Raw genomic sequence first — 18184 nt, 5'->3', positions numbered from 1 at the left:
TGCAGCTGTTGTTCCAGATATGGTTTCGTTGCTTGAACAAATTCATACAGCTCCTGGTACCTGGTATGCAGCCACTGATCTGGCGAATGCTTTTTCTTGATTCTGGTTTTGAAGGTATACCAGAAGCAATGTGAGTTCAGCTGGCAAGTCCAGCAATACACCTTTACTGTCCTACCTCAGTGTATATCAACTCTCTAGCCGTATGTCTTTGGTTCACAGGAAGCTTGATTGCCTTTCCCTTCCACAAAATGTCACAATGGTCCATTACATTGATGACATTATGCTGATTGGACATAGTAAGGAAGAAGTATCAATGACTCTAGACTTATTGGTAAGACATTTTTGTGCCAGAGGGTGAGAAATTAATCTGACAAAGATTCAGGCACCTTCCATCTCAGTGAAATTTCTAGGAGTCCAGTCGTGTGGGGCATGTTGAGATATTCCTTCTAAGTGAAGTATAAGTTATTTGGCCCTTCCTACAACTAAAAAGGAGGCACAACTCCTGGTGGGCCTCACTGGATTTGGAGGCAATGTATCCTCCATTTGGATGTGCTACTGTGGCCTATTTAGCAAGTGACTCAAAAAGCTGCCTGTTTTGAGTGAAGCCCAGAACAAGAGAAAGCTCTGCAATAGGTTCAGGCAGTTGTGCAAGACATTCTGCCATTTGGGCCATATGATCTGGCTGATCCAATGTTGTTTGAAGTGTCGCTGGCAGATAGAAAGGCTCTTTGTAGTCTTTGGCAGTCCCCTACTGGTGAATCACAGCACAGATCCTTAGGATTTTGGAGTAAAGCCCTGCCATCCTCTGTAGATAACGACTCTCCTTTTGAGAAACAGCTTTTGCCTTGTAACTGGGCCTTAGTAGAAACTGAACACTTAACTATGGGCCATCAAGTCACCATGCGGCCTGAGCTGCTCATTTTGAACTGGGTGTTGTCTGACCCACAGAGTCATAAAGTCAGACATGCACAGCAGCACTCCATTATTAAGTGGAAGTGGTATATACAAGATAGGGCTTCAGCAGGACTTGAAGGCACAAGTAAGTTGCATGAGGAAGTGGCCCAAATGCCCATGGTCTCCATTCCTGTCACGTTACCTTCCTTTTCCCACTCTGCACCTATGGCCTCATGGGGAGTTCCTTACAATCTATTGACTCAGGAAAAGAAAACTCATGCCTGGTTTATAGATAGTTCTGTGTGATATGTAGGCACCACTCGAAAGTGCACAGCAGCAGCACTTCAGCCCCTTTCTGGGACCTCTCTGAAGGACAGTGGTGAAGGGAAATTCTCCCAATGGGCAATACTTTGAGTAGTGCACCCGGCTGTTCATTTTGTTTAGAAGGAGAGATGGCCAGGTGTACAATCGTATACTGATTTGTGGGCTGTGGCCAATGGTTTGGCTGGATGGTCAGGGGCTTTGAAAGAACATGATTGGAAAATAGGTGACAAAGAGGTATGGGGGAAGAGGTATGTGGCTAGACCTCTCTGGAAGGGCCAAAGAAGTGAAGATATTTGTGTCTCATGTGAATGTTCACTGAAGGGTGACCTTGGCAGAGGAGGATTTTAACAATTAAGTGGATAGGATGATGTGTTCTGTGGACACTAGTCACCCTCTTTCCCCAGCCACTCCCATCATTCCCTAATGGGCTCATGAACAAAGTGGCCATGGTGGCAGGGATGGAGATTATGCATTTGCTCAGCACACTGACTTCCACTCACCAAGGCCGACTTGGCTACAGCCACTGCTGAGTGCAATCTGCCAGCAGCAGAGAACACTGAGTACACTGACTACTCAATATAGCACCATTCCTAGGGGTGATGAGCCAGCAACCTTGTGGCAGGTTGATTTCCGTCATAGAAAGGGCAGCATTTTGTTCTCACTGGGATAGACACTTACTCTGGATTTGGATGTGCCTTCCCTGACTGCAGTGCCTCTGCCCAAACTACCATGCATGAATTTACAGAAAACCTTATTCACCCTCATAATATCCCACACATCATTGTTTTGGATCAAGGGGCTCACTTCACGGTAAATGAGGTGTGGCAATGGGCCCATGCTCATGGAATTCATCAGTCTTACCATGTTCCCCATCATCCTGAAGGAGGTGGCTTAATAAAACAATGGAATGGCCCTCTAAAGACGCCATTATGGCACCAGGTAGGTGGCAATACCTTGCAGGGTTGGGGGGCAATGTTCTCCAGGAGGCTGTGTATACTCTAAACCAGCATCCAATATATGGTGCTATTTCTCCCATAGCCAGGATTCATGGGTCCAGGAATTAAGGGATGGAAATGGGAGTGGCATTACTTATTATTACCCCTGGTGACCCACGTGCAAAATTTTTGCTTCCTGTCCCCATGACCCTATGCTCTGTGGGTCTAGTGGTCTTAGTTCCACAGGGAGAATGCTGTCAACGCAAGACACAACATTGATTCCATTGAGCTGGAAGTTATGAATGCTACTCAGCCACTTTGTCATGCCTCCAGATCAACAGGCAAAGAAGGGAGTTTCATATTAGCTGGTGTGATTGATCCTGATTACCAAGAGGAAATCGGATTGATGTTACGTAATAGAGGTAAAGAAGAGTATGTCTGGAATTCAAGAGATTCCTTAGGATGTCTCTTAGTGCTATCATGCCCTGCGATTAAAGTCAGTGGAAAACTACAGCAACTCAATTCCAACATGACTATTAATGTCCCAGACCCTTCAGGAATGAAGGTTTGGGTCACTCCACCAGGCAAAGAACCATGACCAGCTGAGGTACATGCTGAGTACAAAGGGAATATAGAATGAGTGGTGGAAGAAGGTAGTTCTAAATGCCTTCAACCACATGACCAGTTACAGAAACGAGGACTGTAATTGTTTTTAGTATTTCTTCTTTGTTTTTTTATATACACATATACATAAAATAAAATGGGTATGGCATATATCTTTGTTTTCTTCCCTCCCTTACTCCATGACTTATTATAAAATATAAGATGTAAACGGGACTAGTGTGTTTTTGGTTGTATCCATGCTAGTTGTATCATGTTAGACACAAGTAAGACTTTATAACTGTCTTTATTTAGAGATTATGTATGGTTTCAGGAGATGTGTACAGGTGCCAGGTTGACAAGGGATGGATTTTGATGGTTAAGATTATGTGTCAACTTGGCTAGGCCATGATTCTCAGTGGTTTGGATATTATGTAATCATCCTCCATTTTGCAATCCGATGTAAGCAGCCAGTCCGTTGAAAGGGGAGTTTCTTTGGGGGTGTGGCCTGCATCTAACATATATGGATGTTCTGGCAAAGTTCGTCCTCTCTCAATCCTGCATCTGGCTCATCATACTCTGATCCCTGGTTCTTGGGACGTGAGCCAGAAAGAAGCCTACCGTCTGACCTGCTGATGTTGGGTTCATCAGCCCCTGCAACTACGTGAGTCAGGAGAAGTCTCCATAGATTTGGTACTTGCCAGCCTCCACAACTGTGTGAGCCATTTCCTTGAAATTAATCTATATATTTATATGTATATGCTTCACCGGCTTTGCTTCTCTAGAGAAGCCAGGCTAAGACAGTTGCTATGAGCCATAACCATCTCAATGGCACCTAACAACAATAATGATAATATTGGCTAAGACTTATTGAGCTCTTGGTATGCACTAGGCACTGAGGTTTATGTACATTAATTCACTCAGTTCTCACAATGACCATATGAAGGTGGTAGTATTATTATCCATGTGTTGCAGATGAGGAAACCAAGGCATGGAGAAGTTAAATCACCACTTCAAGGTCACCCAGAAAATAAGGGCTGGGGAATGACCCCAGGCAGGCTCATTCCAGGGGCTGGGGCTTGGCTATAATGCTATACAGAAGACAGAGCACCTTCTGTGGCTTGTTAAATCCATCTCACTTTACACAGCCAGGCTGCTCTTGGAAGGTAAATGGATGGTAGCAGCAAGATTTATCAATCATTTTGATAATTATCAGATAAACGTCATTCAGGTTCTGGGTCATGCTTAAATTCTGCTTCTACTCTGATAAGTTGAATTCAGATCTTCCCTGTTTCTCTGTCTCTCTGAGTTTTTATGCTGCTGAAAATGAAAACATTTTTCTGTATTTATATTTCCATAGAACTGGGGGAAGAATGGAGAAAATCAGGAGAAAAAGGCAATAGTATCCTAGGCATCTATGACTCCTGGAAATGTAATTTTTTTTTTTTTTTAACCTTTCCACTAAAGACAGGTAAACTCACTGTTATGGATTGAACTGCATTCCCCAAAAAGATAAGTTAAAGCCCCAACTCCGGGTATCTGTGAATGTGACTGTCATGGATTGACATGTGTTCACTTGGCTAGGCCATGACTCCCAACATTGTGTATTTGTCCTCCATTTTATGTGTTGTAAATCCTAAACCTGTATATGTTAATGAGGCAGGATTATTGTGGTGTGCATCTTGAGTCACACCCTTATGAAAAGGTGTGACTCAAGTCACAGCCTTACTCAAGTCACACCCTTACCCTTACTCAAGTAACACCTTTACTCTGAATATTGATTTGCCTTCCCTGTATGCAATGCCTCTGCTTCTTGCTTGAGTAACATCTTTTATCTTACAAGAGATACAAGGAGAGAGAAGCAAGCAGAGAGGAGGGGCCTCACTATTACCAAGAAAGAAGAGCCAGGAGCAGAGTATGTTCTTTGGACCTGGGTCCCTGTGCTGAGAATCTCCTAGACCCAGGGAAAGATTGATGCCATGACACATGGAGATCTCCAAGGAACACTGGGCCCACAGATGCTGAAAGGGGACTTGGATCTTCCTACAGAGCCAACAAAAAGAGAAAGCCTCCCCCTAGAGCTGGCGCCCTGAATTCAGACCTCTAGTTTCCTAGACTGTGAGAGAGTAAATTTCTGTTTGTTGAAGCCATTCACGTCTGGTATTTATGGTATAGCAGCTCTAGATAGCTAAGATAATGACCTTATTTGGAAACATGGTCTTTGAAGATGTAATTAGTTAACATGCTGTTGTGAGGTATGAAATCTCTTTGCAGTGGAAAATTGGGCCTTTTGGCACTCGTTCTGAGAGTAGGATGGCTTCACTAAGAGGGTCTGCCTGTGGGCTGATGTTGACCAAGCCTCAAGAGGCCCATGGTAAGGCCAATAAAAGCCTGGAAGAGGAGCTGCAGGGAAAGAGGGAAAAGAAAGAACCTGGCAATGTAAGAGTGCGATACCAATTTCTCACCATGAAACTGTTATTTAAGAGTGAACATTGATTTCGATTTGTTTGCTATCTACTTTCCATGTGCTAACGCTCTGTAAATAACGCATCTGTTTTGTGCTGACTCTGCTTGGACAAATGTGATATTTATAGAGGGATCAGTATTACTGAACCACCTGTGTGTAAAAACCACAAAAATAAATTCATACTGTTTAAATAGCCAGTGAGTGTATCGCAGCAGTCATGCAGGAATAGGCTAGGCCCTAATTCAATATGACTGATGTCTTTATAAAAAAAGAAGAGACAGAGAGACAGATAGAGGGAAGATACTGTGTGAAGACAGAGGCAGAGATTGGAGTTATGTCGCCATTAGCCAAGGGACACCTGGAACCACCAGAAGCTAGACAAGGAAGGACCCCTCCCTGGAGCCATCATAGTAAGAATGCCCTGCTGACACCTTGAGTTTGGTCTCCTAGCCTCCAGAAGTGTGAGAGAATAAATTTCTCTTGTTTAAGCCACCCAGGTTGTGGTACTTTGTTACAGCAGCCCTAGGGAATCAATAGGAGTCCCTAGGTGGTGCAAACGGTGAAGTGCTCATCTACTAGTAGAAAGGTTGGCAGTTCAAACCCGCCCACAGGTGCCTCTGAAGAAAGGCTTGGCAATCTACTTCCAAAAGCTCATAGCCTTGAAAACCCTATGGAGTTCAGGTCTACTCTTCAACGCATGGGATCAATGGCAATAGGTTGGTTGGTTGGTTAGGTAGGAAGCTAATACACTTGCCCAGCTCACTTCCCATCCCCTATGATGATGAGCAAGGAGGTGTCCCAAAGATTGGACATAGACTTTATGTGTTTGTAACGAACGTTCTTCTGAATGGTCTCTGCTGCTCAGGTCAGTTGGGTCAGTCGGGGCCGAGAGCTTAGAACAGGCATGAGTCCAGTGTTGCCCAGACAAAAGTAGGTTTGTGGTCAGGGAGATAATCTCCCCCCAGGTCTGGCTTGGACTGCCTATAGGTGCACATGAAGATTGGAAGATCATGGAAGAAAAGATCCCTGTTCCCTAGGACATGACTCATTGATTATCATAAAGCTCCACAATATGAGCTAGGTTTACCAGCAAGCTTGTTTCTTTGTTGCCATGTAAATGAATAATTTCTTTTATAAGGATCAGCACAAAGCTGGTTCCCATGAGGCAGAGGTTAAAGATGTCCCAGAAGCCTAACTTCTCCAAGCTGCTGTACCACTCCATCATCTATAACATCAACTACTCTGTCTCGCTTCGCTACTCTCCCTTCTGTCTTTGGGTTCCCTAATTCCTTGCAACGTCTCACTGAACTCACAGACCATATAAAGTAAAACGCTCCTGAGGTTTTGGAGGCTGGCAAGTCTCAAATTCGTGGGTCAGGCATAGACTTCTCCCTGGCCCTCAGTCTCTGCTCAAGTGCATTTAGCTTTCTCGCTCTATGGGCCAGGAACTGCGCCGTCTCCTGTGGGTCTTGGCTGCCGATTTCTGCTGCGGGTCTCTCCTTTCGCAGTGGTGCGCTCTCCTCTTCGCTCTGGAATTGGCTCTCTTTTAAGACAAAACTGACCAATCCCGTTGGTAGGCTGCAATTACCCTATCATGCAATCACCTGGGTGGGAGTTACAAGACCATGGCTATAAAGGCCACACACAGAATTAATTAATCCATGAGGAACCGTCTCAACCCTTGGCCATAGTTATTTCTGATGTATCCACTTTTTCTTCTGGCCCTGCCCCTGCTCTGGACTTCACTCCTGCTCCTCTGATCTGATGGACTTGGTATCTCTGCTTGCTCCTTTTGTTCTTTCCTATGGACACTGTCATGCACTCGCCTCCACCAGGGAACTGCCCACCACTCCCCAGGGCTCCAGACCCTGGGGATCCATGGTGAGCCAGCTACATGCCAGCTGGGCCTAGCCTGGCTCCTGGGAAGGAAACTCTATACACACTGCTTGAAGTCTTCACAGCTCCCCTAAGCTTGACAGCCTGTTCTTGTCCCATCTGCATGGGGTGGAAGCCTTGTCCCTCTTCCATATGGCCAGCCCTGCATAAAAAGGGGCCTTTGGCATTTCACCTTGTCCCAGTCTCCTCTGGGACCATTTGCCCTGAGCCATCGCACACCTGCCTTCCATCACATTTCTGTTAAGTGGCCTTGCCTGATTTCCAGGCTGTGGCCTTACTTCACTTTTGGCTGGATGCTCCGAGAACAGTGCCTGGTACATAGTAGGCAGTCAATAAATGCTTTTTGAATGTATCAATTGTATTACTTTTTTAAAAAAACATTTTATTGCGTTTTAGGTGAAAGTTTGCACAATTAGTTTCCCATTCAACAATTCATACACAAATTGTTCCATGATATTGGTCGCTGTCCCTGCAATGTGTCAGCACTCTCCCCATTTCCATCCTGCTTTCCCCATTTCCATGCCTCCAGTTTCCCTGCCCCTCCTGGACTTCTCATCTTTGCTTTTGGGAAAATGTTGCCCGTTTGGTCTCATACAGTTGATTGTCCTAAGAAGCACATTCCTCATGGGTGTTATTGTTTATTCTATAGGTCAACCTATTATTTGGCTGAAAGGTGACTTCTGGGAGTGGCTTCAGTTCCAAGTTAAGAGGATGTCTTAGGGCGATAGTCTGCATTACTTTTTTAAAGTATTTATCTTCCGAAGTAGACTGGCATTGTACTTATATTTCCAGCACACAGAACAATCTCTGTGTATTAGTGGGGACGTAAGTTTGGCTGCATTTAAGAGAACTAAATAACTGACTTATACAAGATGGAAGTTTATTTATCACATAACAGTCTGGAGGCAGGTGGTCAGGAGCTGCTTGGGTGGTTGTGTGGGGCCCAGGCTCCTTCTATCTTGTCTTCCTACCTTCCTCTGGTGCCATCATCCGCATGATCCAAGGTAGCTTGTCACCATGTCCATGTTGCAGGTAGCAGGACGCAGAGAGGCAGAGGAAGGGCATTCCCCCTCCCTTTAAGGATATAACACCCAAGTGTTGGACACATTGCCAAAAATCTTCACTCAACAGAACAGAAAACATTGTTAGAATTTGTAACCCTAGGAAAAAACTCTAAAAATATGTACCTAAACATAAGAAAGTAGAGAAAAAAACCAAATTAGCTAGTATATTTTTTGGGAAGCCAAAATATACATTATGGTATCAATGCAAACTCCAAATCCAGACCACCATAAAGGTCTAAAATATAAGCAGCTATTAGTGACATTTTATATGCCAGAAATAATTATAGTAAATATACTCACACGGCGAAAGTCACTTCTACAACTATGACCCATTTATCTCAAGCAGCACTTGATATGTTAAGTGCAGCTGGTCATTTCTTTTAGATCTTTCTTGAAAAACTCTATCTCCAGCCTCTGTCACAGATAGTCCCAGCCCTCATAATCTCCCAGCTGGGTAGCACCTCAGCCTTTTGAGTCTCTCCTCCCTCTGATCTAAACTACACACTGCCTTGAGATGACTTTTCCTTTTTTTTAAATTCTCTCTCTCTGTCTGTCTCTCTCTCTTTCTTATTGTACTTCAGATGAAGGTTTACCGAACCAACTAGTTTCTCATGAAACCAGTTAGAACACATATTGTTTTATGACATTGGTTAACAACCCTACGACATGTCAACACTCTCCCTTTTCACACTTGGGTTCCCAATTACCAGGTTTCCAGTCCCCTCCTGCCTTCTAGTCCTCGCCCCAGGGCTGGCGTGCCTCTTTAGTCTTGTTTTGTTTTATGGGCCTGGAGATGACCTTTCTTGATGCTGCATCCTGGTTCAAAACACTTGATAATTTCCTAGCCCCTTGGTTTAGCATTCTAGAATTTCCATAGCCAGTTGCCTAGGATACCGCTTTTTTTTTCTCCTCTCCTGATTTTCTCCACTCTACTCCCAGCTCCATGCAAAGATATACACAGAAAGTGTTTTCATTTTCAGCAGCATAAAAATGCATAGTCAGAGGCTGTCTCCACCTGCATGCTGACATAAACATAACAAAAAGTGGATATTTACATTCTCCCTCTGCCTTCTAACGAACGTGGGTCATGAAAATTGGAAGACCCCTTTTTAAAAAAATAAACTTTATTTTTGAATGGCTTTAGATGTACACAAAAATTACAAGGAGAGAACAGAATTCTTACTCTGCACCATTTCCCTGTTACTAACATCTTACGCTCAAATGACACCAAACCCATTGACACCGAGTCAATTTCAATTCATAGTCACCCTATAGGACAGAGCAAAACTAGGATTTCCAAGGAGTGTCTGGTGGATTCAAACTGCCGACCTATTTGTTACCATTAAGAGCCAATATTGGTACATTAGGAGTCCCTGGGTGGAGAAGTCGCTGGGTGGTGCAAACAGTTAAGCACTCAACTACTAGCTGAAAGGCTGGCAGTGTGAATCTACCTAGAGACTACTGGGAAGACGATCTGCTTCTGAAAGATCACAGCCACGAAAACCCCATGGAGCAGTTCTACTTTGCACACATGGCGACGCCATGAGTCATGAGTTGGAATCGACTCGATGGCAACTAACAACACTGGTACACTATTGTTAACTAGAAGTCCCTGGGTGGCGCAAACGGTTTGTATTCGGCTACCAACCGAGGCTGTTCCAATCCACCCAGCGGTACTGCGGAAGACCTGGTGATCTACTTAGCTAAGATTAAATCCTGCTGCCATCAAATGGATCCTGGCTCATGAAAACCCTGCGGAGTGCAGGACTTGCCATGAATTGGAATCACTTGGTGGCAATGGGTTTGATAAGGAGTCCCTTGGTGGCACAAACGGTTAAGCACTTGGCTACTAACCGAAGGGCAGGTGGTTCGAACCCATCCAGAGGCATCTCAGGAGGAAAGCCTGGTGATCGGCTTCTGAAAGGTCGCCACCATGAAAACCCTATGGAGCACAGCTCTATTCTGCAACACATGAGTTGCCATGTGTCAGAACCAACTAGGTGGCCACTGTCTTTTTTTTTTTTTTTTTGGTTGAAGTTCATGCTTTATTCAGATTTCCTTAGTTGTTAACTAATGTCCTTCATCTGTTCCAGAATCCCATCCAAGATACCACGTTACATTTAATCATCACGGCTCCTCAGGCTCAGGAAGAGTCCTGGTGATTTACTTTTGAAAAACCACCCATTGAAAACCCTATAAATCACAATGATCAGATCCTGTTGTGCACGGAGTTGCCATGAGTTGAGGGGAACTGGATGGCAGCTAACAAGTACAACTCCTTAGGCTCCTCTTGGCTGTGACAGTTCCTCAATTTTTCTTGTGTTTGATGATTTTGACAGTTTTGAGTACTGGTTAAGTATTTTGCAAAATCTCCTTCTACTAGGATTTGTCTGACCTTTTCTCATGATTAGATGGGGGTTACGGGTTTTAGAAGGAGCCCTGGTGGTGCAATGGTTAAGTGCTTGGCTGCTAACTGACAGGTTGGCAGTTTGAACCCACCAGCAGCTCAACGGGAGAAAAAGATGTGGCCATAAAGATTACAGCCTTATGCTACCCTATGGAGCAGTTCTACTGTCCTAGAGGGTCGCTATGAACTGGAATTGACTCCATGGCAACAGGTTATAGGTTTATAGGGTCGTTAAGAGTAGGACTGAACTCCACAGCACACAACAACATGGGTTTTAAGGAGGACGACCACGGAGGGAAAGTGGAAGTCCCTTACTTTTACGGAACATTGTGAGGTACGGTCTGTAAGGCTGGAATAAGAGGTGAGACTGGAGGGAGAGCTAGGGAAGCCCTGGAGCTGCAAGGCTGCATGCAGGAGGATAAAAAAGAAAGGTCTATATGGTGAAAATTGTTAAGCACTGAACTACTAAAAGGTTGACAGTTTGAACCCATCCAGTGACATTTCGGAAGAAAAGGTCTGCTTATGAGAGGTTAGAGCCAAGCCCTATGGAGCAGTTCTACTCTGAAACACATAGGGTGGCGGTGAGTGGGAAGTGACTGGACTGTAACTGGTTTGGTTTTTCTAAAAATCCGGTAGATGAGAGTAACAACAAACGGCTGGCTTTCGGAAAAACCAATCGACTCCCCTAACAGTGTGGTCCAACGTCTTAATGTAAGGCGAGGCCGGGCCGCTCGCTCCTGCGCAGTATTTACCATATTTACAAGCCTTTCCGGGCCGGCACCCGGCCCGCGCCGCGTGGTCAGCCCCGGCCGGGAGGGGGTGCAGTGTGCGGAGGGAACAGGCGAGCAGCCGCCCGGCGAGGAGCCGCCGGCTTCGGCCACACAAGTACGTGGGTACGCCGCGGGTCGGGGCGGAGGTCGGGGGGCCGCCGAGGGGCAGGGGCTCGGGGTCGGGAGAGCGGGTGCCGGAGCGGCCCGTACGGACAAGCCGGGCGCCCCCGCCGGGAAGGCCGAGCGCTTAGTCCCGGCCGGGGGGCTGCACAGGGAAAGGCCGGAAGCTCGCTCCAGGCAGTGTGAGGGGCGGGGTTTCCGGGAGGGCTGCTAAGGGGACCTCCGAACCCCGCGCCGCGCTGCTTAGCTCGCGAACCTTTGCGCTTTCCCCCGGTGGGGTCGGCTGTGTCAGTGCGCACGCGCGGCCCGGTTTAGCGGCTCGGGACGGTAATTCAAGCCAAGGGTCCCTGCAGGCTGGCTCTTTGCAGGGTCCAGACTCCTAGGGGAACGGTAAAGAACGGGACTGGCCCACCGCCGCAATTACTGAAGGGAAACAAGGGTGAATTCCTCTGTAACCTGGTTCCTGTGTAAGAAAAAAAAAATGATGCATTTGACTACGTTGAAAAACAAACTGCAGCATAGCAAAGATAGAAAGAAGCCCCCAAGCATAAAAACAAACAACAAACAAAAAAAAAACCTGTTGCCATTCCGACTCCTATCGCCCCCAGCCATAGAGAACATAAAAGACAGATGACATACTGGGAGAAAATATTTGCAACATATATAACGCTTAAAAATTGAGGAAAACAAAGACTAAAAGTCCAATTTAAATATAGGCAAAAGATATCAACTGACAATCTGGAAAAAGAAAAAGGAACAACCCCCACCAAAAAAAAAAAAAAAGTGGCCCCTAAACAAATAGGAATATGTTCAATTTTTCTCACAATGAGAGAAACGCACCTTACTCAGGTATCACTTCTAGCCAAAGTCAAAAGCAATAGCACAGGCTGTAGGGAAACAGATACTATCTTAGATTCCTGGTGGGAATGCAAAATGGTACAACGCCTATGGCAGGGAATTTGAGATATCTAACAAAACTCCACTCGTGTTTACCCTTTCACCCAGCAATTCCAGACCTAGGCATTTCCCTTGAAGAAACGCAGCAATACGAAAAAAACATGTACAAGGTTACTCAGTGCCGCATTGTTTGCAATGGCAAAAATGTTGGAAACAACCTCAATGCCAATACATAAGCAATTGGTTGAATAAACTGTTACATCCCCACGGTGGAGTACAACACAGCTGTAAAAAACAAAAACAAAAACCTCTGTGATCTGATTTTCTAGGAAATATTACATATATTATAGTAAAATATAAAACAATGTGCTTATTTTTGTAAAAACAAACTCAGGAAGAATAAACTAGAAACTAATAAAATGGTTACTTACAGTGGGTGGGTGGGAGTGGGGTGAAAGTTACAGGAGAAGTAAAATTTCTTTCAGCATACCTTTTTATTGTGGTTTTGACTTTTAGAAATACGTGAATGTTTTAATATATTTAAAAAATAAAATTAAATCAATAAAGTTGGGAAAAGAAATTTAAAATTGAATACAAACAGAAAAAAAAATACAGAAGCAAGTGAATAAATGAACTAAACTGTGTAGTAAATTAACCACAAGGAAAAGCAAACCCAAATAACCAGTTCTTTGACTATACAGCTTTTGTGTATAAACAAGGAAACAGAAATACAAAGGGGTTTTGAACTTAGTTGGTAGTGAGCTGCTGTAGCAATTCTGAAACTATTTTCTCTGCATTGGGAGATAAAAGAAATTAGTAAATATGCTGATATTGTTGGGAGTCAGGATTCTTGCTGTAAGAGAAATATGGAGGGGACGACCGCAGGAAGAGGCCTCTGGATAGGAGTGAGAGGCTATTCATTTTGATTTGTTTTAACAATCTATTTTGTAGATCTGTCTGCTGAAAGTTTGAAAGCAGGGCCACCCAATAGCAATGAGCATTCCTCGTACCCATATCTTGGTTTCTAAATACAATTCTCCATTGAAAGGAGCCAGAGCTCCTCGGAAAATTACCTCATTCAAGGAGGGGCAGGGAGAGTACAAGATGAGTCAGGAACAGCTTGTACCAGAGAGCAAGGAGGTGATCAAAGAATGAAGGGGAGATGTCAGAGGGACACAGGGGCCAGCTCCACGGGGCTTCCAGTGGCCAAATGGGAACAATTTGAGCATCCAAATGAATAATGACAGTAATGAATTATGACATTGAATAACAAAGAGTCCATGAGTCCAGAATGCTACAAAAAGCAAATAACTTACAAGCAAATATATAAGTAGAGGTTGAAGGGACAGCTCTTCTTTATAGTAGAATGTTGTCATTGTTAGTTGCTGTCAAGTTGAATCCTCATGGTGACCCCCTGTACAACAGAAGGAAATGCTGCTTGGTCCTGCACCATCCTGCTGATCACTGCCATGCTTGAGTCTATTGTTGCCTTCCAACCCAGGGGGCTCATCTTCCAGCACTACATTGGAAAGTATTCTGTTGTGATCCATAAGGTTTTCACTGGCTAATTTTTGGAAGTGTATTGCTAGGCCTTCCTTCCTGGTCTGACTTAGTCTAGGAGCCCTGCTGAAACCTGTCCACCATAGATGACCCTGCTGGTATTCGAAATACCAGTGGCATAGCTTCCAGCATCACAGCAATACAAAAGCCACCACAGTACGACAAACTGACAGATGGTGTTTACAGTAGTTGAACACTTAACCATTTGTACCACCGAGGGACTCCCGTAGTAGAATACCAACTAATAAATGCTGAAGGAACAACAGAGTTAGAAAAAGTAGCCATTTTGCAACTATCATAGTGATAATTGATTCAGGCAGGAATCATTTAATGGATTTTTTTAAACCATTGGGGTCCCTGGTGGCACAAATGATTAAGCACTTGAAACTACTCAAAGGCAGTTTGAAACCACCAGAGGTACCTCAGGAGACAGGCCTGGCAATCAGCTTTTGAAAGGTCACAGCCCTGAAAACCCTATAGAGCAGTTCTACTCTGCACAGTGGGGTTGCCTTGAGTCGAAATTGACTTGATGACAAATTAACAACAATAACAACAAAACCACTGGTGACACCTTGTTGGGCAATAATATATTACACAAAGTGTCATCCCACAGATTATTAATTACAAAGGTTAAAAAAGGAGCCTTTATAATTAAGAAATCTGGTGTTTGAAGTTAACATCACCAATAAAGGACCAATTGGCAACGTGTGTTAAACATTGAATTGTGCCCCCCAAAATATGTGTCATAAATCCTAACCTCTGTGCCTGTGGTTGGTTATAATCCCATTTGGGAGTGGTTTGTCTTTGTATGTTAAGAAGACAGGGTTAGTGTAGGGTGTGTCTTGAGTCAATCTCTCTTTACATATAAAAGCAAAATCCATTGCTGGGAGTCTGACTCATGGTGACCCTACAGGACAAATGAGATTTGCCCCATAGGGTTTTCCAAGGCTGTAATCTCTATGGAAGCAGACTACCACATCTTTCTCCTGAGGAGCAATTGGTGAGTTTGAACTGCTGATCTTTCGGTAGCAGCTGAGTACTTAACCACTGTGCCACCAGGGCTCCTTTTTTTTTTTTTTTAAATAATTTTTATTGTGCTTTAAGTGATAGTTTACAAATCAAGTCAGTCTCTCACATATAAACTTATTTATACCTTACTACATACTCCCATTTACTCTCCCCCTAATGAGTCAGGCCACTCCCTCCTTCCAGTCTCTCCTTTCGTAACCGTTTTGCCAGTTTCTAACCCTCTCTACCTTCCCATCTCCCCTCTAGACAGGAGATGCCAACACAGTCTCAAGTGTCCACCTGATACAAGTAGCTCACTCCTCATCAGCATCTCTCTCCAATCCATTGTCCAGTCCAATCCATGTCTGATGAGTTGTCTTCGGGAACGGTTCCTGTCCTGGACCAACAGAAGGTTTGAGGACCATGACCGCCGGAATTCTTCTAGTCTCCGTCAGACCATTAAGTCTGGTCTTTTTATGAGAATTTGGGGTCTGCATCCCACTGTTCTCCTGCTCCCTCAGGGGTTCTCTGTTGTGCTCCCTGTCAGGGCAGTCATTGGTTGTGGCCGGGCACCATCTATTTCTTCTGGTATCAGGATGATGTAAGTCTCTAGTTCATGTGGCCCTTTCTATCTCTTCAGGGCTCCTTTTTTGAGATATGAAAGAGATTAAAGAAGCAAGCGAGTGAGCAGAGATAGGGTAAGACAGATGCCAAGACACACGGAGATCTCCAAGGAACCGGGAAGCAGAAGCTGAAGAGACCTTCCCCCAGAGCTGACAGAGAGAGAAAGCCTTCCCCTAGAGTCCTGAATTTGGACTTCTAGCCTCCTAAACTGTGAGAGGGAGCCCTGGTTGCACAGTGGTTAAGAACTCAGACTGCTAACCAAAAGGCCAACAGTTCCAATCCACCAGCTGCTCCTTGGAAACCCTATGGGGCAGTTCTGCTGTGTCCTATAGGGTCGCTATGAGTTAGAATCGACTCGACGGCAATAGTTTTTTTTGGGTAAACTATGAGAAAATAAATTTCTGTTTGTTAAAGCCACCCACTTGTGGTATTTATGTTATAGCAGCTCTTAACCACTATGCCACCAGGGTTTTCTGTTACAGCAGCACTAGATAGCTAAGACAATGTGCCTCTTGAGAAGGACACAGAATCCATTATGAACTTTCCCTGCCAAAAATGCATAACTTGAATTGGATCATGTGGAAACACCAGACACATTCAAATTGAGGGACAGTCTACAAAATAATAGGCCTGACTTAAACAATGTCAAGGTCATGAAACACAAAGACACACTAAGGAGCTGTTCCAAATTCAAGAAGGTTAAAGAGACATGACTGTTAAATGAAATGTGTTTCCAGGATTGGGAAAAATAATATCACTATAAAGGATATTATTGGGATAATTGGCAAAATGTGAATATGGACTGTTAAATCAATGTTAAAATTCCTGAAGCTGATCATTGCAATGTAGTTTCGTAGGAGAATATCCTTCTTTTTTTAGGAAATATTATTCCCTGAAGTACTTAAGGGCAAGGAGACATGATTTCTGCAACTTAATCTGAGATGGCTCAGGGGAAAAAAAGTCTGTGTTACACACCTTGTACCACTGAGTGAATATGCCACAATTTGCTTAATTCCCCATAGCTGTGGTACTTTTAGTGGTACAAATGGTTAAGTACTCAACTACTTACCTAAAGGTTGGTAGTTTGAACCCACCCAGAAGCACCTCGGAAGAAAGGCCTGGCAATCTGCTTTCATAAGGTCACAGCCTTGAAAGCCCTGTGGAGCATAGTTCTACCCTGCACACATGGGGCCACCATGAGTCAGAACTGGCTCGACAGCAACCTGTGATGTGGTAGATGTTCCCTATTGTTGAACATTTAAAAATTTTCCATTTAAAAATCACTATATATATATTTTTTTTTATTCAAAAACAATGTTGCTGTTAACATCTTTGCAAATATCATTTCTTTTCTCTTTTGTGTGGCATTTTTTTTAGGATAAATGCCCAGAATTATGAATGCCAAGTCAAAGAGTATAAATGTTTTTATGGCCTTTGAGAAAAGAATCTAATTCACAATGCCAAGAGTGGCTGATTTAAACAGACAGGTGTATGTAACATGGGAAATGAGAGCATAGAGCTACAAATAGCAATATATTTTGAAAGCAGCTGCTCAAGCTATTATGCAAAACCCAAAACAAACCCACTGCCGTCGAGTCGATTCTGACTCATAGTGATCCTATAGGACAGAGTAGAACTGTCCCATAGTTTCCAAGGAGCGCCTGGTGGATTCGAAATGCCAACCTCTTGGTTAGCGGCTGTAGCACTTAACCACTATGCCATCAGGGTTTCCACCATTGTGCAAAGGACTCTCATATTACTAGGAAAACTCCCCATACCAAGCTTACATCCGACTTTTTAGTAACACCTTTGTCATAGCTTTAGCACTTGCGGGTCTAATCCAAGTCACCATGGCCTAATTTAAGACATTGCACAACAAATGATCTGTAATTATTTGGCTCAGGGCTCTAGAGGATTTTCCTCATTAAGAGCCACAATGTGAGGCTTTGTGTTTGAGGAGCTCAGAATTCTCCAAGGCAGTTGTGAAAAATCAGTATAAATTTAAAATCTGAAAAAGTGTTTGACTTAATGAGTTGAACATAAATAAAAGCCACTCGCTGGCAATGGGAGTGTCAGCTGGGGTACTGTAACTACTGTGGACAGCAGTTTGGCACTATCTTGTTAAACTGAGCATTTGCTTGCCCTGTGACCAACCCAGTAATTCCTCTTCTAGTTACACAGGCAGAAAAACTCTTGACTGTGGGCTCCAGGAGACCAGTAAATGGATTTCAAAACAGCCTTGTTTGTCACAGCAAACAAATTGGAAATAAACCAAGGTCCATCAGCAGGAGAACGGACAAATTATGGTACAGCCATACTGTAGAATATTACATAGCAATGAAAATGAATAAGGTGCATCTGGCGCTCCTGGGAAACTCTATGGGGCAGTTCTACTCTGTCCTGTGGGGTTGCTATGAATCGGGATCGACTCCACGGCACTGGGTTTGGTTTGTTTTTTTTTTTAATATGTAACTATATGTGTGAATCTTAGAAACATTATCAAGTAGGAAAAAAGCAAGGCTCAGAAGTCTACTTATTGAATAATAGGTTTTAAAAAGCTAAAAACCAAAACAGTATACTGTTTAACAGTTTCTGTCAAGTTGATTCTTCCTCATGGT

The 18184-nt window shown here is 43.9% G+C and overlaps 1 protein-coding gene across 2 annotated transcripts in view; it reads left to right on the top strand.

Moving 5' to 3' along the window:
* The first annotated feature begins 11362 nt into the window (after nucleotides 1-11362).
* The window catches only part of HLCS (holocarboxylase synthetase), a 344996-nt gene continuing 338174 nt past the window's right edge, over nucleotides 11363-18184 (top strand). The window contains exon 1 of one of the 2 annotated variants that reach the window (XM_049874829.1): nucleotides 11363-11472. The gene's annotated coding sequence lies outside the window, so the exon portion shown is untranslated. Of the gene's footprint in view, nucleotides 11473-15411; nucleotides 15544-18184 lie in introns of those variants that run through there. The other variant, XM_049874828.1, reaches the window with a different exon arrangement.

Source organism: Elephas maximus, chromosome 2, assembly GCF_024166365.1.
Source record: "Elephas maximus indicus isolate mEleMax1 chromosome 2, mEleMax1 primary haplotype, whole genome shotgun sequence".
NCBI classification, from domain to species: domain Eukaryota; kingdom Metazoa; phylum Chordata; class Mammalia; order Proboscidea; family Elephantidae; genus Elephas; species Elephas maximus.
This window is presented reverse-complemented; position numbering and strand designations above follow the sequence as displayed.